The following is a 22636-nucleotide window of genomic DNA, read 5'->3' as shown; positions in this document are numbered from 1 at the left end:
TCTCTCGACTGTGGACGAGACGTTTCTCTAGAAACTTTCGCCGTTGCCGCGTGAACGTGCGATGGAGCTACGAACCGAAGTCTACGATCGTTAGACTACTCGTAGTCCCTACGATTGTAACGGGAACGTTGTAAGAAACAACCGAACAGGAGGGATTGCATCGAAATGATAAAAAAAAAAAAAAGAAAGAAAAAAAAAGAAAAAAGAACACCGATTCGATAAAGTTATTTCGTACGATGGAACTTCGTTTCGTATGATCGTTGTACACAGCTCGAAGGTTTCCCTCCCAACACCTGATACATAACGCGTGTCCATGTATAAAGTCACTCACCGTCTATCTGGCAGTGATCATTCGACCGACGAAATATCCAAGACAAGGCATTCGAAACGTTGCACGTTCGAAACTTCAAGGGAACTAACGTTCACTTTCAAAACAAGTAACTCGTGTCCCCGAAGTTTTCCTCAGCCGCGTGCACCGGCAGAAACATACAGAACATTGTCGATATTCGTTCCGCAAACTCGTATTGCACTTTCACGTAAACGAGGCTTCGATATGGAGGAAAAACTAACGTCGTCCATGTGATCCCATGTGTGGCCAAGGAAACAAACCTCTTGAACGGATAGTACGTGGCGGACGTGCGATCTGATATCGAAATCGAGTTGGTCAGAAGTGCTCCAACAACGATCAACGCACGCAACGTCACACGAAACGGTCGACATGCGTGAAAGAACACAGCAGACGTCTCCAGACAGGCGCGTCCATGAGATCAACTGACGAGGTGACACGCGAGATCGAATTTACGCAGCTGATAAGAGGTGCACGCGCGCACGCGTTATCACTGTCAAACACGTTGACGGCGCATTCTGCGTCGTTCTGGCATCGCTTCCTTCCACGAACTCGTTCTCTCGACCGTTGTTCTCGAGTTGCCGAGAGCGGACACACCGGAGAAACGAATTCCTTCGTCGTTCCTTCGTCCACATAAAATCCGAAAGTTTATCGTCACCGTTTCGGCCAACCTGTTTCCACTGACAACAATACCCCGAGAGTTCTCGAGCCTCCCCTTGTGTCAACGTGTCCGTTCGCCTCGAGACGACCACGCGTTAGTTCTCCACTGCCTGGATAGTCGTCCGTGATCGTATCCACCCACGATGATATCCCGCGGACGAAGATGCTCTACGAGAGCAACGACAACCGAACAACAAAGATTTCCACGACGACACACGATTGTTTCACGGATCACTCGCGGTTCCACGATACTACACACCGAGAGAAAGAGCGCACGCGCTAAACAACACGAGAAAGGAAGAGGCGGCTTTCACGAGAATTCCAGCCGATCTTTCGAGGCCTCCTCTTCGGTCCGCGCGTCTCACCTTGCGGAGAGCGAGTCTCCAGGTCGGCCATGCAACGACGCACAGGTCCACGCTGGGCAGGAGCCTCTCCTCGCCTCTCCTGCACCTTCAGGCCTCTCCCTTTCCACCTTCTACCACCACCACCGGCACACGTTGCTCGGTACCGCCACTACCACCGTCGGCACCGGAGTCGCCACCACCGTAGAGTGCCTCTCCACCTTCTCCTTCGCTGCTGTCAGACTTCCTCGCCTCTCTCGCCACCCCTCTCGACCGACCAGAAGACAACTCCTAGCCTCTCCTCGTCCCTCGTACCCTTCCCTTTCCCCTCGACTTGCCTCGCCTAGCCTTACCTTACCACGGCACTCACCTTCCTTCTTCTTTCACCTCCTCCAACGTCTTCGTCCTTCTTCCTTCGTGGATCACTCGGTTTCTCTACTTTACTCCTCTAGCCAGGTAGAGCGACTGCTAAGTATCTCTACGCGCGCACATAGCCACACGGAGCAGGGGCCACGACTCTCGGCCCCTTTGTAGCTACGTGAAACGCTTCTTCTCCGGTGTGGATGTACGGCCAGCATGATCCCCCTTGGTTCTCTCTTTCTCTCTCTTTCTTTCTGCATTCGAGGGTTGCTTGCTAGCTATTTGCTCGCGCGCAGTGCATCTGGACTCGGAAAAAGCATATGTTCCCTGACTCTGTTTTTTTCCGTCAGCGCGACGCAGGGAATAGGAAGATACCAAGAGCTACTCCGCTCAAACTGCGACCCGCGATTTAATAAAATTGGAGCGCTCGATGCGTGGGTGTCACCCTGACGATCGTGATTTAGACCCCTCGGAGAGGCGCAGTAAACGTTCCCAGAAGAAGTTTTATGTCAATGCTTGAATCGTAAAGTGGACTACCAGGCGACCTTTCCATACCTTCTGTGCACAGCTGCATAGGATAGGGGAATTCCGGAAGCGGTATCTTATCGGGTGTCGTGCCCTTTGGTAAACTAAAATTTTACCTTAGGTTTCATGAATCTAATAAGCGTCGTTGCGTAAGGAGTTCCAAGAAGTACGGTTACATATTCCTTTGATTTCGATCCATTAATTAGATAACTCGTTCGACGATTAGTGAATAGTTCTTCTATATTCGACGAATTGTTAGAAAAATTCGTTCGTACAATCGGCGCGGAAACTCTCCGCTCGTGCTCTATACCTAATGAAGCAGCACTAGTGCTGTATTCGCAAGAATATAGAATCTCGTTACGTGAAAGCTACCTTGAGCAGGCGTGAAAATACATCGCGTTCTGTTTCCAAGAAGAATCCACAGCCAGTAGCGCTGCCAGAGAACAGGAGAAACATTTTCAAAATCGCGGTCGGGATTTCTAGCGACTGTTTCTTCCGCGAACCACGCGAAAACGTCTTACCATAAATATGTAATAACGCAGGTAAGTACTTGGTCGAGAGACCTGGTGCTTCTTTCTGTAGAGGTTATGCCTTAAAGCGTAAACGCTTTGTGCCGGTAAATGGCGAAAAAAGGGAGACGTTTCGTGGAACTAAAGCTCGAACTGACGCGGCAGATCGACGCGAACGTAACGGGAATTTGTTGAAACAGCAAATGTTTAATGTATGCTTTTACTCTTTGTGTAACATAATTATTATGCGTATTGCGATTATATAATATTCTGGCTCTTTTATTATACATAAGTAAGTTCCTAATGTTGTAATAAATATAACATTACCATATATTCAAGAAATTAGTTTACTTTTAGTGATAAGTCAACAAATTTTTATAACGTTTGTTATTCAATTCGATGCATATAAGTTTTAATCGATGTTCGTGAAATAGGAAATTCCACAAACAGCTACCGTATGCATAATATTTTACGTACATTGCATTTTTCCTTGCTACACTCAACTAATCTCATGTATTATGTTTATCTCTTAGTCTGCGAAATTTCTTAGAAACTAGAAACTTCTAGTTAACGAGATTATTTCAATGTCGCGAATGCATTAAACACTCAATCGTCTGTTTGAACAATTCGATAAATTCTCTAACGAAACTCAACTTATCGACCAACCGAACTTCAACCACTCAATTCAGTCGGAAACAATCTTTCGTTAAATTTTCAGTATTGTTAAAACTTACCGACTCATTGTCGTACCAAAAATTCTTTCCTAGACCTCGAAAAGAATCGCTATTCTCTAGATCGTTCGAGATAGAAAGCTACGATGATACAGCTAAGAAGCTTCCCACAGACGTTCTGGAACGCAGGAGGGTAGCTTCTTAGCAGGTGCCTGTCGATGTTCCATTTCGATCGTTCGATGCCCGACCCTCGGCCAACCATTTTCAATTCATCCCTAACAATTTTTTTCGACCACTGACCGGGCAACAGTATTGTTCCCTTCAAGTGGTTTGACTATCCCTGAGGTATTTGTTTGCCAATGGTCGGGTTCACCCCCGCAAAGAGGATCCCCATAGAAAGACACGACTACGTTAACACTAGTAACAACGTAGGAACAATACTGCAAAATTGCAGTTCGTCCGTATCTATTTCAACTCCATTTGTCATTATTGGAGAGGGGTGTGTCGATGGGACACGATACCAGACCTTTCTTGGAAGGTCGACTTTCAGCTACTTTATAAGTTTTAAAGCCCTTAACTATAACCGAATCGTCGATCCTTTTATTTCCAATGCTGATGTGAAAAGTCGTGCCTTTCAAACTGTCATTTCTAAAACAATTTGAATTTTAAAGTTAATAGACTTGGATTTGAACGCTCCACGGCGAAAGTGAGCGTAACGTTTGAATATAAAGGGATTTAAACGAATTTGAAGTATTTGCTTTCGAATTTATGGTTTATTGTAAATTTGACGTTTTCGAAATAGTTACGAGAATAGCAAAAGACGAGACACAAAAGGTCATAAATTCAACTTCTTCATAATTAAGAGAATCGTTTGATCAGTTTCATTTCAAGATATTTTAATCTATATTTTTGTAGATGATGGTTGTTTTTTTTTTATAATGTTTATTACACCAAGATACATTTTAATACATTTGGGTATTCACAATAAACTATGAATTTTGGTAAGATGTGTTAGGCAAAGGTACCGATACGCGACGGTACGACGTAGCCATACTATGTTATGTGTCGGCGTTTTACATTTTTTGTGTTTTAATATCATCTTTGGATTTAAGCCGCTGGGGAGCGGAGCTTTTATGTAATTATGTTTTTAGTTGATTTTTTCCTGGAAACTTGGTCGCAAAACAGAACGCTTCGGTAGTCTACTAGATGATGGTTGGTCGTGAGGTTTAAATGACGTGGTAACTCGCTGTTGGAATCGTCAAATGTATTTAAAAATATTTAATAAATACAGAGAATGCTCGCTAAGACGCTCGGTACTAACGGATTCGCTAAAGACTGTATATAGATCGCTAATAAGATCGCTCGAGACTGAGACTGATAAACTGGTCGTCTTACAATTGTGTTCGTTTATTTATACTGGTCGGAGGAGTACCGGAAAATTTTAATTCGTCTTTGTTTGACGGTTGTACGTAGCGGCGACATTGTTTTACTCGGAATTTATTTATTGTTACATTTATTCTTATGTCCTAACGATATTGATACTCCGAGGCAAAACGACAACATGATTCAAGTTGTCCTCTAGCTCAAGTGCCGCTACGTTTCTATTTATGTTTAGTAGCACAAAGAATAGAAAATAATTAACTGTCTTTCTACACGCATAAAGAGGGCCTTCAAGTATAAAAAAGGCGATTCAACATTTACAAATTGAATTACGTTACAGATATAAAAGAAACAACGAAAAAAAAAAATGAGAACTTTTAAACTTATCAGGAATCAGTGATTTACTATTTACGATAATGCCAATTATCGAACGTGCAACTCGTCTCGGGGCGATAATGGTGATCGCACGAGTTTGCCAGGAATCAACAGGTGGTTTCATGAACGCGTGGGCCTAAATTTAGCCGCGACATAACCTCTCCTACTCTCTTTCCGCGACTTCCCCACCCTTGTCATCGAATTTGTTCTCTTTCTGTCGTTCTCCCTTCTCGTCTCCACCGCTCATCGCCGCTCTCTTGCTCTTTCTCTTTCCACGTCCTCTCTTACCAATCGTTTTCTTGTTTTCGCGCGTAATGCACTTCGTTCGAATGTAACCGTTCGACCTAACGCGCGATGACAAAATACGCTCCGCCGTGGGACGTTAAAAAGATTCCAAATTAATGGGCATCGATAATTATAAAGTAATTAGTTGGGAATTTAACTCAATCGGTGATGAGGTTCGTGTCGGTTTATTAAACACAGCTCGTATACGATGAATGTCTGTGATTGACCGGTTGATCAACCGTGGTTGAGTATATCAGAATTGGAGGAGGGAGGAAGTTAGTATCACGGCTCGATATTACAACTCAATGTTATTTCTCAATGGCACGTACCCTTTTCCATAACTGTACTCTAAATATTAGTTGGGATTTTTTTATTCTTCTTTATTAACAAGTTATTCATACTTTTTTACTTTTTACTAATAAAATTATTTTAAACTCTCTTACAATCTTCTATGGATAAACGGAATGGATAAAACTGAAAAAATTTCGCACATCACCAAAGTATGTTTGACACGACATTGGTGTTGGTTGGTGTCCATTAACGCTTCGCTATTAACTACTGCAAATATTCGTTTCGATTCGAAAACCGTTATTGTTAAAGAAGAAGTTGCCGAGCCGTGTGGCGGGCGCATTTTAATCTAGCGGTTGAATCCATTTGTGGTTAAAGAGTTTATGACATAAACCCTAAAATCAGCACGCGCGTCAGCGAACGAGGTAGCCCGGGGGTAGATCTTTTCGAGGAATTCCAGACGTATCCGCAACGCGGATCAGGGCCATAATTCCGATGGTAAGGACGACGATGACGGCCATAAGGAAGCGTGAGATCAATCTCTATGGCGGCCGTTGCGGACCTCAAGCGAGACAGGGCCAAGCTCGTATCTCGCGCTTCGACGCGCGATTTACAGCTGCCGCGTTGCTTTATTCGCCAACCTGTTCTCTCTTCTCGTTTCTCTTCTCCTGATGTTGCTCGCTTCGAACGAACGAAGGCTCTCCTCGCATTCCTCTTGCAACGTCGACCGCGTTGCCGTACGCGAATCAGATAAAAGTGGCACTGGAAGGTATATACACCGCGGCCTCCACGGCGACTTTGAAGAATCGGTGTGGATCCAGGGGGATCGTGCGCGCTTGCGATCGCGTGACCGCTGGTGTATTATGGATGGCCAACACTTTCAAGAGTTTTCACGAAGAATTAAGCTTTACGAAGGATTAATGTTCTTTGCAAATCTGGATTGTCAGCAGTGGCGGCAAAATAACTTGGAATGGAGAATTTGACCTTTATTTTCGTTATTACTATTGTCATTATTATTATTCGAGGAGTCGAAGAATTGAATGTTTTCGAGTTCTTTGATATAGAACGTTTGAGAATCGTTTTACTTCGATCTTGTAATTTTTACAGTCGACAAAAATTCGATTCTGCAGTGTTTTTTATTTTTTATTTTTTTTTTTTTTTTGTTATACTCTAAGTAGATTAATTTGGAATTGCGAATTGTGAGAATGCTTATTAGCACGAATTTCTACTTTGGCAGTGGCAGACAGCGTTTTATAAAACTAACAAATTCGTCATTCGGTATAATGAGGTTTTTAACACCTCTACCGAGAAGAATGTAGCTTTTTGCTACTTTATTGCCAGTCGATTACTTAATGTCAATTAGATGTATAGTGCGAATCAAGTTTCAGGATTCACATTTATTTGTCGCAAATATTTAACGGATATCGAGAAACGGAGTTCTTAAATACCAGACTTGGAATGTATTATGGAAGTTCTACTTGGATTTACATACCACACTGCTTCTACGGGAATTAAAATTTTCCGCTCGACTCTCTAATCGCATAATTCTTATGAAACTGAATAATTTCTACCAGAAACGCTCATATATCCATATGTAAAGTATATGTATATCTACATGTACCGCACATACGAGCACTAGTGTACATAAAAGTATGTACCTTTCGTAAGAAGCGTGAAATTATAGCTTTTTAAGAAAAAATAAATTTCGTTGCCAGTTCGCTAGCCAACATTTATGCTTCTCTTATTAGGATTCTGACGTTTACTCATCGCTGAGACACCATAAAGCGACGCGAGGCAACGAAAAGTGGCGAAGCACCCTCGAGCGATCTCGCACCGTGAACCTCTCTCGTTCGTGCGGCCAACTCTCCCCGCGAAACTCGGCTTCCAAGTATACCACGGGCATAGAGTGTCGACCATAACGTTGGCCAGAAGAGAATACCGGTTCCGAAAGCACAGTGGCGCCGCTACCCGAGGAATTCGCCTTTGGAAAAAATCGCACCGCTCGACGAGATTTGAATAACCCTTGCATCTTATGTCACAAAACTTACTCGACCGCTCGCTTCGTCCATACGTTCCTTGAATTCCTCACACCGGACAGTCACGCGAATTTTTCCTCGGAATCGCATACACAAGCGTACGCTTCCTCCTTTGCTCGGTTTCTTTCCCAATAGAAAGTATACTTGATGTTTTTAATATAATTTTTGAATAGGATAATAATTTTACATATTTTTAGAAATACAACGAATACAAAAGTCTGCGTTAGATAAATAAAAAGTCTGAGACATTATGATTTTTTTCACGTGCAGCCTCATAAAATAGTGTATGGTTACCTTTATGTTATTCTTCCATGTTTGTTTATTTTTTGTTTACTTTTCCATTGTTTATTCTTCCATTGATATTTTCTTCCAACCCAAGCCTGCAATTAAGAACTTTTTGTGCTGTATCTTATCCTGATCTATATTAATTTGTATAGAATTTTATTTGTATGAAATAGTACGTATTTTTATGAATTTAATTTGCAAGAATTTTTAATAATTTCATGTTATGTAGAACATGTTTACTCTAATGGATATATTTTCCCATAAATAGATAAATAAATAGATACTATGGAGGTTCTCCGTGATACACGTGCACTAAGCACGATATCAAAGTATAGTCGCCTAAGTCAAGAAACATCGTATGTATGTATATAGACAGAGAGGAAGAACGAGAGAGTAAGATCCGCAGCGAGGTTTCCGCGAGAATGTTAACGATCAAAGAGCCGATCGATAAGGGGGAGCGCGGTTCGCTCGCGTAGATCGAGCGTCGGTTCCAAGAACTCGTTAATAATAATCCCTGGCAAAATTATTTATTTAGTCCATTTGCGGATTCGCGTCTGTCTTAGTACGTGACTCCGCCGATAATGAATCCTTCGTATATACGTAAGTTGAGTTACAACGACTTACGGGCTCCGACCGAATATACCTGGCTACAGGAGCGTGCAAAAGATGCGCCGCGAGGATAACACCATCGAGCCACAGTGCTTTTATTTTACTTGGTTCGCTCTTTCGTTCGTTTCACTCTCCTTACCCGCCTTCCTTCGGCAACGCGAACGCGCCTTCTCGTTCTTCCTCTTCTGTCTATACAACCTTTGTCCGCGCCTTCGTATTTTACTTTCGTGTTAGCAGCAGGGGCCATTGTTCATCGCGTAGAAAATCGAACGGGCGTCTTTCCGTTGTTGTCGTTTCCTAAGAATCTCCGTCTCGCGAGGGAGTTTTCGTTTCCTGGAACCGTCTCGTCGTCACCCCTAATGAGGGGCTGGAGAACACGAGAAACGGACACGATTATGAAGCCGACTTGCATGATACTGTACTTCAATTCCATGGCATTTTCAATCCTTGACTTATTGAGGAACAGGTGTGTTGGATGCGTTCTGCAATTTGTGTTTGTTTTGTCGTATTCTGAGAATTGGCAGCTCGTAACAAAAGTGACTATTGTCCATGTTCGTCTCTTTTTAAGAAAATATAACGACACTTTTGTATTTTTAATTTTTACCCGTTCGGTACATTGCAGCAAAGTAGCAAATGAAAAACAGGTTTGTTAAAAATTGAGATAATTTTATATGCTTGGTGTAAATTTTAAAAAGAAAAAGAAATTAAGATCCTGTGCTGCACAAATATTTTTCATTATTTTTGAATAATATTACGACTAGTAACGCGTAATTTATGGAATAGTACTTTATAAAATACATAATATACCTACATAACTCAAAGGTTATATGCTTTTTGCAAAGCAAAAAATTACATTCTGTACGAATAAGACTTTTAATTCTCTTCCGCTTATTTGTTTAAAACTCTGAGGTTAACGGCGTTTCACGTTACTTCCAGGAACTATCGAGGCGCTATTGAAGCATTTCTGAGAAGTATCGAACTATAATTTCAATTTTTAGCGCCATCTTCGCGTCAGCTGTGTCGATACAGCATCGATGGCGTCCGCGAACATTCAAGGATGATGGAAAACGAAACGAGTAGCCGTCGACCCGTCAAACTCGTCAACAAGAAGAGACCTTGCGGCTCGACAAATTCCTCTTTGCCTCGTCCTTAGCTATGCGCCTCCCACGAATCGTCCCACGATTGCCAATATTTGCGGAAACGAAAAGAGTTGCTAAACACGACCGTTTCTTTTCTCTGTCTATCCTCTGACTACTTGAAGAAAACAAATCGTACAATGCCTGGTTAAATGCAGCAACTTGCACCGAGCTGACAAACGTTTCGTTTTACTATGTTCATCTGCTTATACATCAATTCTCGTTCCGATTAATTAGACCGGGATCGAAAATTCCGTAATTCGGCGAAATAATGCATAAACAGGCACAAGAAGACCAAGAAGTGATTTATCGTTTGACTTTTTCGGAAGGTATACAACAATTTTTCAGAACGATCGTATTTTGTATATAAAGATACATGCGTTATTCAAGTTATGAATATCTTCTATCTAATCTATCTATCGTATCTAAAATATTTAAATATTCTCAATGTGAACGGGGCATACGGATTGATAAAGGCAGTTATAAGAGTGTTATAAGAGACTAATCGGAGCAGTAGCTGAAACAGCACCAGGTACAAGGGATTAGACGCGCGTTAAGAATGTGGACGTAGTTGCAGACTGGATAAGAAGCGCAACTCTTTTCAATTACGCCGGCAGAATCGACATTCCGCGGACGAGCTTCAGCCATATTGTCGGTAGAGGATTTAAAAATCAGCTGGAACTTGAGTAAGCGGACCGATAATAATAGCTGGCATTCCTCTGAAAATCGCGCGGCTCCTTGGTTGACCGTAAAGGCGGTAAAAAGAAAGAGTGGCTGGCAATGTGCCGCGCGACGTTAACTTCGAGATTTTAACTAGCATTCGTTGACACGTGTCAATAAACATCTTACGTTACTGTGCGTTGATAAAGCGATTCCACGGAGCTCCGAATGGATGATGTTGAGTATACGAAACGCGAACAAGTACCGTTGCAAGAATGCCGATTTCGAAGAGAAAAAATAGTTTGCAGGACAAGAAAATATGTACAGTTCTTTCGACTTTCTTAACAAACTGCATTTGTGTGATTTATCAAAGAGGACGAGGGAATAGCGTTACGCAAATTACTGATCGTGAACGCTTCGTTAGAAAGTTCGAAGTTTAATAAATTTTATAATATTCTTCTTCCCTGCGTAATTCTAGATTAATCTTGTAAAATTTGTTACCAAATTCAAAATCACCCCACACACGTAAAGAATTGTATTATATAGAATCCTGTGTAGAGAGAGTTGAATTATTCTGTAATTAACCGACTATTTGTTACGATACGGGTAATTTCGTTCCGCTAATAGCACGAGGTTATCGAATGATTTCGAAAGTCGGACATTAATAAGTCGGATAAAGAAAGTTATCGAACCAGTAATGATTCGTGAGTAACAACAGGGTAATTTAATCGAAATCACGGAATAATAACGTATATTGGTATATTATCGATTCGAAGGTTTCCCTGTTTTTTGCCTTCTCATTTTTTTTTTTCCCTCGGTCAGTCCGTCGGAGGTTGGTACGTCCCGGTGCACGCTGTCGTTCGATCGCGATCGGTTTTTTCGCCGATCCGGCCAATTTCTTGACACATGTTCGACCGTGCAACGCTGAATCACAGGGAGCAGCTTTTTATGGGAAAGCCGCGAGCGCAGTTTAAAAGTCAGCGAGCTAGCTACTTTCACCCGGTTCGCGTTGAAAAACAGCCGGGGCCAGAATTTTTTTGGGAATTAACCGGAGCAAAAGTCAGCATACGTCTCGAGATTACGACGTGCGGTGAGTAAAATCCACGCTGGATCAAAACATTAGCCTTTCTTCTGGGCCTTCGTTCAGCGCAAGAACCGAATCGTGGAATAACAGGTTGCTACACCTGCCATCCTAACCAGGAATTCGTGTAATTTTTTATCCATCCACCTCGTCTGTCCATCGTATCCCTGTCGCGTCTATTAAATCCGTCACTGAAATTTCACTTCCATCTTCCTCACGAACCTCGTGTCCCCGGACGTTTATACACGTATATTCGTTGTTCTATTATCTTTTTTTCCAACCGAGAAACCTGTCGTATCTTCTTCCTTGCGTGGCCCTCGCGTTTGATTTCAGTCCAGTCCAAACCGATATGATCGAGGAGCAACGCTATCGGCTGGACGTCTCGTGCTTTCCCTCGTGTTTCCGCCTCGACGACTCTTCTCCGATCCGCTGACTTTTCGGGAACGTCACTCCAGATCCCCGAGGAGTCTCGGCACTTTGTAGTGACGAAGAGAGGCACGGAGGGTACATCACCTTCGCGTGTTTACCTCTTCGGCAACCGGTTCTTGCCTCCCTCTTTCCTCCTTCGTGTCCACTATCGTTCTTCTCCCTTCTGTATCGGCCGCGTATACCTGTGTACAACCTGGCGTAGAATCTGCCTTCCTTCTCCTTTCCTCCTACACCATTTCCATTCCGCCTCTGTCCCACTCGTTCTCTTCGTTTCCTCGTCCTTCTCGTATTCGTTCCGCGGCGATTCTTCGTTCTTCGTCGATCCGCCTCTGTCGTCTCTTCTCTCGCGGTATTCAAATGACCTCGGATGATGAATACGCCCATCTCTCTCGGCCTGTCGGTAATTGCCGCTATTTCTATCCTTATTTTTGCCCGCGGTGCGTACACCTTCGAAGGTGCACGGACTTACATACTCCAGGTACAGCAAGCACGGTCGGCTCCTTTCTTCCCTCTTCGTATACCTCTTCTTACCTTTTTACCTCGTACGCGCTCGCACAATACGTACCTTGGTACCCGCTTCTCTTATCTCCGGGAATTTCGTAAGGGGCGATAAACCGCGCGAGAACCGATCCAGCCGACTCTTCACCCGACTCGACCTTCTATCTTTCTTTCTTTTTTCTTTTTTTCTTTCTTTCTTTCTTTCTTTCTTCGTGCATCGTGGAGGTGTGAAAGCATCGGGAACTTCAACCTGCCCATTATCACGCTGCCTTCCCAGGCCGCGATGATGTTGCAAGTGGATCTTGGAGCGCTATAGGCATTTCGCTTTTCGATCAACGAAAATTATAGAACAAATTGAATGATTTTGACTGGATTTATATTGGGTGTTTTTTGCGACACAAATGACGCTTAGGATATGACGATGAAGTGCAATTGAAGATTTAATACAGTGACATACCAAATAAAGTAAAATATTTGAACTTTTAAGTCTTTAGGTTTCATTACACCTAAAAACGGACAACGATGTGTATTTTTCCCTTTTTCGAAGAATGTTCGAAATTTAAGATTTAAAAAGAATCGTAAATGTTATAGAAAAAAATGAAGATTTTTATTTTCAGAAGTTTAGGTCAGCATCTAGTATCTAGCAATCCTTTTTAAACAGCCACTTTCTTTCAAAAAGATATTCTTCTTAATCTTTCACGAAGCACGTAAGGTTATGACGCAATAACACCGTTACCTGCTTAGGATCAAGGCCTTGATAAGAAAAAGAGCGATCAAGGGAATTAACTTAATAGGGGTACAATTACGCTAATTATGATCTTTCAGTTGAACACGGAAGATCCTTGATGAAATATTGAAATGAGATCCAGTTTTTCCAAGAGTATATAATTTATGTTCTTTCCTACATTTTCAAAACGTTCTTTAAACATTTCTTTAGATACGTTTCTGTAATTAAAATAAAGATACGTTATTATGAAAATTCGTCTAATAATAGTAGGACAAAATGCTACGCTAAACTCCGTGTTTTCTTCTGCAGTTAATCGCTAGGAAGGTTCTAATCGGTCGTGTTTCCCACTCGTACCGATAATTAATGTTTTCACGCGCCGGTATTATGCAAGTCGACGCCATATTTCCAACGATTTGGAACATGCGCGGCAGGATGTGGAATCAAATAAGAAACTTCATGAGTTTCTATACACAAACGCCGTATCCAATTACGTAATCAATTAATGGAGCGTGTAGCGAAAACTATATTATATACGTACATTTGTTCATCAATTTTTTAGTTGAGAAACGGCCGCATTACGCGCGAGATATGAAAATAGTATAATTGGAGTCTCTGGTACAGTTGAACTAATATCATTAGTGGAGCTTTCCAAGTAACAAGATACGAGTATTGGTATTGATAAATTCTCCCTCGACACAGTAATAAATTTGACAATAAAACAACAAAGTAAATTTTACAAATTACAAGTTGTCTAATTATTTTATTTCGAGTACATGACATCCTCTCGTTTGCATATACATTATATATGTATATGTCGGGATGATGCAGCATCACTTTTGAAGCGACTTGTACCATACGTATTACAAACGTGCACGGGTAGCTACGGGGCAAACAGCAATCATACCCATAAAGTTCCCGTGATCCCTTCGTGCCAGGGCCTCGCATGCTGAATAACAGCAACTATTAGTGGTCTGTCGGTCATTACAATCTGTCAGTCGTACGTACAGTCGTGTAAGCGCTTGCAGGTAACCTTGACGAATGAAACTATCGGCCAGCACGTGTACTTTTATCCTTCTCTTCTACGGAGCCGTAAATACCTTGGTCAAAAGAAAAATTGGTTTCCCTGTTGGTCGACGAGAGAACCGTATCGAATTCTGAACGATTTGATATATCATAGCTTGCACAATGTTTTACGAGTTCTCGCTGCAACGTTACAAGCAGAATTTGCTAAGTTAATAGCGGTTGAACGTGATTTACGCTTCAATTTCTGTTATTTTGAGAGTATTATGTTAAAATATCATTATTCTGAAACGTTGCAGAGATTTTTCAACTTTCAAAATCGTAGAATCCTTTTGTAACTGTCATGGAACGCGTTTTCTGATTCACCACTTTTGAAATTAACAATTTATCAGAAATCTAAGAACGATTTGTCCTTTTACTTTTACGAAACGATAACTTCCTTCAATTACTAGCCCTATTTCTCAATCTTTTCTTTCAAGGAACCGTAGTCAAGTGTTTCATTAATTAATATTCGAAAAATCAAGGTTCTGCCGTATTTATTTTACTCTAAACGAAATTGCCGCGTTGATGGACCGTGCGTATGGAATAAAATACAACAGCTTCCAGCGAATCGGTTTTGTGGCAGGAACCGCTGACTCAACTCTGCGTTGGGAGAGGTCTCCGAGTGTCTAGCCGAGTTCGCCCACATGAGACCCGGTTCCGTTGTGCTTAGGCGTACAATTGCACGGGAACGCGCCAGAACGATCGACGACGATTAGGCAATAGCCGCCGTTTTATAATTGTTCCCCCGGCATGCACAGATCGTGTATAACCGTCGACAAGGCCCACAGTTTCGACACACGCCGCCTCGTGTTATAACCTACGTTTCGCGCGATTAGTTCTCGCGGCAAAGCGATAAATCTCACCACAATTCTGCTCCAAGGGATTGGTTAGTCTTCAAGGGCTCCAGGAGCAACTATAAGCCTAACCTAGTCATTAGGGCTGAGTCGGTTGAGGTTAATTAGGATTTTAATTGGAGACGAGGAGAAGAAACTTCATAGGAGAGAATGATGCGTTTTATGGAGGGCTAAGATGGAATTTGATAAGAAATGTTTCGTGTTTCTAATTTCTACGTTCTCTGCGTAACTACGATAAAGCGATACAATATCTGCTTACGCTATATTTCATCGTCCTTTCAAATCCACCTCGTCAATTCCAATCATAAACATCGAAAATTCTGTTCAACCATAACACATAATACTCGCATAATCAATATAACATCAATAACAACAGTACCAACGTTCCGATATTATAATATATACGATGTGAAGGCTAAAAACGTGACAAAGAGAGTCGTAAAGATCTTAGCTCTCGAAACAAAATTGGCGACACCATAAAGCAGAGAGGGCTGATATCGTTCCTTCGTGTTTACGTTTTCTACATTCCTATACCAGTAGAGGCTAAAGTATGTACGGTTTCATCGATGGAGGACGCGTATAAGCGTAATGCACACCAACACCAAATATATATGGGGAACGATAGGTGATATAAAGTGGTAATGTCGCGACTGTCGCGGGTAACGTGAAACATAGGCTGATTGGGCCGGTTTAGCCGCGCCTTATCGCTGCCTGTGCTTAACATACATCCACTGTGCAACACCCTATTCTCGTCGCCGTTCCCCATGTTTTTAATTCACGAGTTAAGTTCGAGTCACGAACGATGATACGGTAAGGTTGGATCGCTCTATTTCCTAAGTTTCCTAAACTTCAATAGCTTTAAATTTAATCTTGAACTTTGTACGGAATGATGAAACTCGAATATCGTAAGACACCATTAGTCTTTTATGAGGTAAAAAATGAAAAAAATGAAAGAACGAGAAAATAATTCGGTAGGATTATTTGAATCCGCGAAGGCGTATCGTATAAGAATAAATAAAATAAGCGATGAAATAATATGCCAGAAGTAAAGTGACATAGATACACGCGCTACTGAATTAAATATCTATCAACGTTCGGTTGAATACCATGTTTTGCATTAATAGAAAGTCTCATAACCAAAATCTATTATAGTACAATTTTGTAGGCAGTAATTCTGTCTCGCTGGGATATCACACTGTCCATCGTGCCATGACATCGTGTATATTTACGATCAAACTCCTTTCCTCGAACCATACAGTTTACGAGACACGGTTGGTCTGGTGACCGATGTCATCGAGACGTTGCCGCCACTACTGGATTTATGGTCAGGATTCAGGATCTATTGGATGGCGTTATCGGTAGCACGGCAAATCGTGGGTTTACACGATTGTGACAGCTGACGGTATTACGTACATTTATACAGAACTGGGAGTTTTGTTTCTTCCCGTTTGAAGTTTATTTTTGATTTGTAAAAAGGTAGGGTCTTGTACTAACGATATTAGTATATTGACAAGTTAGAAGTTATGAGTAATAGATTCCTCGTTTTATCGGATGCTATGTATGCAGTGTCGATGTAAATTATAATAGAAATTTGTTGGATAGTTGTTATATGCATAAGAAGCTACTTTCAAAATCTATGCTGTATAGCGAATTTCAAGAAACAAGTTTTAAATGGCCAATTTCTTAAGTATTTTGGTTACAAAAGAAAAAGCGAAGAATATCTGCACACGACATATTTTTGACTCGACAGTAAAATATTAAAACGGAAGCTCGATTCTTTCTTTCATCGCATTTATAATTTATGTTACGTTTATCAATCATATTTGTCGGAAAACGATCGATTCGTCGAAAGTCTCATTTCCAAATGTTTCTTCAGCAATGTTTCTCGAAACCAGATTCTTGAATGTACTTTCACATCGAGTAATTTTTCTACATACTATGCCGCAGTGCAAGCATGTTATTTATTCGTGCGATAGTTTAGCGCGTTATTGTTGCTTTCCAAACGCAATCGGAAAATAACTGTCTGGAGGTAACGAAGCTGTCTGTTCAGCGATAGGCAGCACGTGGGCGTCCTTTCCATTCAATACTTAATGTTTCACGTTCGTGCCATTAACTTTTAACGGGGTTTACTTTCTAAGATTTTCCTCGATATCGTATCCCATCTTTCCACATTAATTTTCTGTTCATTGCGTTTATCTTCTATTTGATTTCGTACGCTTGCATAATCTTTCCACTGACACATTTTCGCATCGTTGCTTCAACGCGGCAGTATAATATTAATATGGAAATATTAATTAATTTCTCGTTCGAAGTCAAATGAATATCACGATTTGAATACGAAATTATACTTAACTCGAAGATAGAGATCGTAGTTAGATAAATAAGAAAAGAAGATACAGAATGTCGAACGAAGATTTATTGAACTCGTAGAAGGGAAACGTGACTATATAAGTACTGGTATCGAGCTTTCCTTATTTTGATATATGTAGAAATCAATATTTAAGCGTGATATAAAACGTGTAACTAAGATAATGCTTGACCTGAACGTCTTTGATCGCGATTGAGAGAACCGACGTCGAGGTCAATTATTCTCTTCAGCTAAAGAAGAGAAGAATATTTCATCGTAATTTCATTGAAATTTCAATATACCTGCGGATTGGTCTATTAACTGTTTCCCGAGAAACGTAACACGCTAACTGTAATAGTCGACTTTGAAGAAATAAACGTGCAAATACTTTATCAGCCATTGTACGTTCGAAACAGGTGTCTTGAAACGTCTTCGATCTCGTTTTGTTCGAACAAATAAAATTCTACTCGTTAGAAATCAAATTCAATCGAGCTAATCTCACTGTTTGAGAGCGAGAAACAGAACGAATCCAGTCCAAAGGCGACTACAAGCTTCGTCCGATCACGACATTATTTCAGTCCACGAAATGTCAAGGTGACCGATCACGGGAAGACGAGTTTCTCCCTTAACCTCCTACGCGATCTATTCCCGGCATCGAGGATCGAACGTGACGAATATCGGTGGCTGGTACGCGATTTACGCCGCAGTTCGCGAGAATAACGCGGCCGGTTACACCTGGCGATAAAGCATTTGTGTGTAATTCGATTATCTGCAACGGTTATTGCATGGGGTGGTGAACAACCAATCGAGACCGGGGGCCGTCAGTGGTCCTTATCGCGGCTACTATCGATGTTTCCGACCGTATGTTCAACTCAAATATTGCGAATCGCTGGTTGCAATGCCGATAGCGCGTCGTTTACCTCGAGTTGCGGCGTAAATCGCTGGAATCGCGTTCCTCTGGTAAACAAGATCCGTTGGAAACTAGGCATTACACGGTCGCGATCGTGTAACGCGAATCGAGATTACGGTTATCGTTTCCACGTAAGTCCTTGAGCTAGTACCGAGCTGACCTCGTTCCCGAGTCGATTTGAAAAACCTCACAGTAGGGTGTATCGATGGATATGTTGAAACTCGCTTGTGGATGATGTTGAAGTTCCTGAAGCGTTTACGATTTCATCGAAGATTTCGCCTGTAGGATTCTGTTCGTGGTACATTTCCACGTATAACGCAAACGAACGTACAGAGTGATCAATTTCTTTGTTTACTTTCAACGCTTCTGAGTATCTTCGTTATCAATGTTGTCGTTAGACTTTACTCGATCAGAGAAAAATTTTGCAACTGAAAGGTCTACGATCGATAGGATTTGCTTCTTTCTCAGTTGTCATTTTACTCGAACGATAAAGTATTATATATAGGCGCTCCGTGTTATCTCTAAATTATATTTTTGTCTTTTCGAAATGACGAGTTTATTTGGAGCCTAAAAGTGAGTTATCGTTGAAATTTAAGGTGCTTTATCTAGAGGTGGAGGCAAGCAGTTAATAAAGTGGCTCTTGCAGCTGTTTGCTCTTGCTGCTAATTCAGAGTTCAGCTTCTCTTTAACATACGCGCGTCGAAAAGCCACGGTAAACAGAACTCGTTCTCTCGTGATACAGCTGTGAGCGTGACATTTCAAATTACCAAGTTCAACCAAATAGAGTTGGCAGGCTCCGGGTCTGTTTGACTCGATTCTCTTATTGCTCCAACACGAAACACGTTGTTCTTCAAACAGTATTACTCTACAAATTCCACGGCCTCCTACATTCCTTTGGAAGAATCCACAGAACGAATCTTATCAAGCAAACGTAAAGTAGAACTCCGCTAGCGATCATAAAAGTCGCGCTCAAGATGCAAGTTATACTTCTACTAAATATTATTGACACATACTATTTATGTATTTGATTCTAGTATTCGAAACATTTAAACGTCACTAATTTTCGTGTACTCCATGCTTTTCGCGAATGAAATATGTCAAAATTGGTAGAAAGATATTCGAAGAGACACGAAGAGAACGCGAATAAATTCTAACAAGTGAATTTTCTAAAATATCAGTTTCTTACTTCGTACAGACCAAATAGCGCAAAATCAAAGTTTTCCAAATATGTACGCCCAATTTACGCCTACCACCGATACCAATGCCAAATAAAGAAATACGTTCTGCAGATTCTTCTCTCGTACTTTATAAATTTAAGCAAAACATCGGCATATCCTCCACGATGAATCCGTTACACACCACACAAGTTAACTATTTTCGTTCGTGTGTTACACAAACGTTCACGAACCAGTTTACACCCGTTCTCTATTCATCCTAATCTCCGTGGACAGCGGTTTCAACGCGAATCAAGCGGGACATAGAAAGGCGAGCAGCGTATGTACACGCATAGGTGAACACCGGAGGTAATTTAAAAATGAGAATTACGAGCATAGCGCCGCCCGTAACCCTCGGGCATGGAATGTCAACGGTAACTACCGTCGTACGTAGGAATAATATCGACTTCTTTACGGGTCGTTGTAACAGTACAAGGGCCCCGTGCAGTTCGTTCCCCGCCGTGAATCGTCGAGAGAATGTCGGGGCCCCGACCCGTCCTGCATATAACCTACGCACCGTGCCAGATGGAGAAAACAAATATGTAGTGTGATCGCTTAACTGTTGCTGTCTAAAGTGACTTTCGTCGGGGCACGACCGAGTCACGTGTTCAAATATTGTGTAAGGGGATTGTTCGGGGAACGGGGCCACGGACAATCTACGAGGGTGTCGGGGATGTATAATAATTCCAGCGAGGTGAGTCGAGCGATTTTTTGAATCGTTTTGACGATACGCGTTCGTTTTTTTAACTCTTATTTTATATCTATCGATACGATCGATATAATACAAATTCGTTGTACGAGTCTCTTGAAACTAAATCGATCAAGTAAATATACAGGGTGTGGTCGGTAACTGGTGGTACAAGCGGAAAGGGGATGATTCTACGCGAAAAAAAAGTCGAAAATATAGAATAAAAATTTTCTTTTTTTAAATTTTTCCATCGAGACAACGATCTACAGTGAGATCCGTTATAACGAGGCGCGATAAAGTGGACGCGTACCGAGCGAAAATTCAAAGTCGATTTTCTCGAAAACAAAGCCTCGAACGAAAAATTTTTATTCTATATTTTCGACTTCTTTTTTCGCGTAGAATCACCCCCTTTCTGCTTGTACCACCAGTTACCAACCACCCTGTATATTTGGTACATTTGTTAATTTTATTACTACTATGTTAGGGTACACGATCAATGTTTGATTTCTCGAAAGATAAATTACTTACTTTTGTAAATTACAACAATAATTTATACGATATCGGTGTCGTTAGTCGAATATTTTAAGTATTCGGAAATGAATATCTTTTATTTTACGATCACATGTATCCATCTAAAGTTCATCACTTTAAACGAGGTAAAATTTGAATCAACTTCATAGGCAAATCCTTCGATCAAGTGGTCCTATTACAAAGTCATATTTCTAAGAAATAACGACACAGAAACGATTCAACAATAATTTACCCGATTAACCATGCTACGTAAACTTCGACGAGAATGTTCACGTAGATCTTCCACTCTAGCTAATGTTTATTCATCGAGATATTTCCTTGCTTGATATTGTTTTAACGCCGCAGTCTGAACGTTTTGTTTACAGCTTATTAAGCCTGGTAATGGCGATTACGATCCACGTGGTAGTAAAAAAGTGCATACAAAGCAGGGATACACACTCCGTCGCGATTACTTCGGTGCGAACGATACGTGAGACTCATGAAAACATAACCTTAGCTCATTCATGGCTTTCGCTGTATTCGTAGTCGAAACAGTCGAATGTCATTCATCGTGGTCACTCGATTCGAATTATGATTTTTGATCGATTGTAAACCACGCGAAGAGAAACGTTTGTAAATAGAAAATTCCACTTCGATTTAACCGATGCCGTTTTAAGTTGTAACATGTAATTCTAATTTCTAATAATTTGTAATTTTAATTCTATTGTTTTCTACGTAAAAGGTTCAACTTTGACCCTTGGACCGGTGTCACGACAAAAGTAATTACGCAGAGGTGCGCGACCGCATAACAATAATATCTCCGATCGAGCGATTCAACGCGAGGAATACGCCAGCCTTTGAATAATAATTTGCATGACTGCATCAGCCTTGCATTATTACCCTATCGAGTTACGTATCCTCGCATAACGCAACCGACTTGAATCGTGCGGAATAGGGATTCATGGTCGGGCATTAAAATTGCAAATTACATTACAAGGGTGTTGACAGACTGTTGCCGCTTTTTCGTGTCCCTTTCTGCTCGTCTCGTTTCTTACTTTTTTCGCGATAGTTTGTAGAAAACTTGTTCGTGTCGAATTGGCGATCGCCTTTAAATTATGTAACGTTTGCACATAGTCAAATACATTCTCCGATAAATAGCCGTAGCCAACGAATTCAGGAAAACGAGCAAATCGTTTTAATGCTACTAATTATCCTGTTTGAAATCAAATTTACAATTCTGTTTAAATATCGTTGCTACATTATGGTAAGTAAATTCAATTGGAAAGCTACCCAGGAATTGGAACGTCGAGCTTCAAATGTAAATTCAATTTGCTGCACCGTAAATTGAAAATGCTGGAAGCATTGAGAATTAACGTTTCGATTTTTCACAATGTTATCGCATTAGTAGGATATTTCAAATCTGCGTACAAAAATTTAATAACCTTTGACGTAATCTTTCAAAATTGAAGCCATTGTCCGTTTGAAAAAAAGAATTGCTCCTTAAAGAAATCTGCGCATACGTATCGAACGGCTAAGGCAACTTAATTTTTAATCATTAGAGGCTATTTTAAACATCGGAAGAAAGGAAACATTGCGTCAATAAATTGGCTAAATTTCAAAATCCTTCAATTACCAGAAGCAGAGTGATTGATCTTTCTAAAAATCTCAAGGTAAGAATTGTTTGGAATAATAATCTCTTTTCCAAACGACGAGATCAACGATCTTATGAGACGCGTTTTAAGACCTCTTTCTCGAGAAACTTAGCGTTGCTAAACGAGATTCATGCAACGTAGCCGTCATTTTTCCTCCAATTCGAAGAAGCAAGGTCTTACACGCGTAACCTGTTCACA

At 41.1% G+C, this 22636-nt stretch overlaps 1 protein-coding gene across 3 annotated transcripts in view; it reads right to left on the bottom strand.

Moving 5' to 3' along the window:
• The window catches only part of LOC126876531 (epidermal growth factor receptor), a 172889-nt gene that overhangs the window by 77218 nt on the left and 73035 nt on the right, over nt 1-22636 (bottom strand). Inside the window, exon 1 of one of the 3 annotated variants that reach the window (XM_050639384.1) lies at nt 332-1397. The exons of the other annotated variants lie outside the window; for them this stretch is intronic. The gene's annotated coding sequence lies outside the window, so the exon portion shown is untranslated. Of the gene's footprint in view, nt 1-331; nt 1398-22636 lie in introns of those variants that run through there. 3 annotated transcript variants of the gene reach the window in all.

This window comes from Bombus huntii, chromosome 2 (genome assembly GCF_024542735.1).
Source record: "Bombus huntii isolate Logan2020A chromosome 2, iyBomHunt1.1, whole genome shotgun sequence".
Lineage (NCBI taxonomy): Eukaryota > Metazoa > Arthropoda > Insecta > Hymenoptera > Apidae > Bombus > Bombus huntii.
Note: the sequence above shows the minus strand (reverse complement) of the source record. Positions and strands in the feature narration are given on the sequence as shown.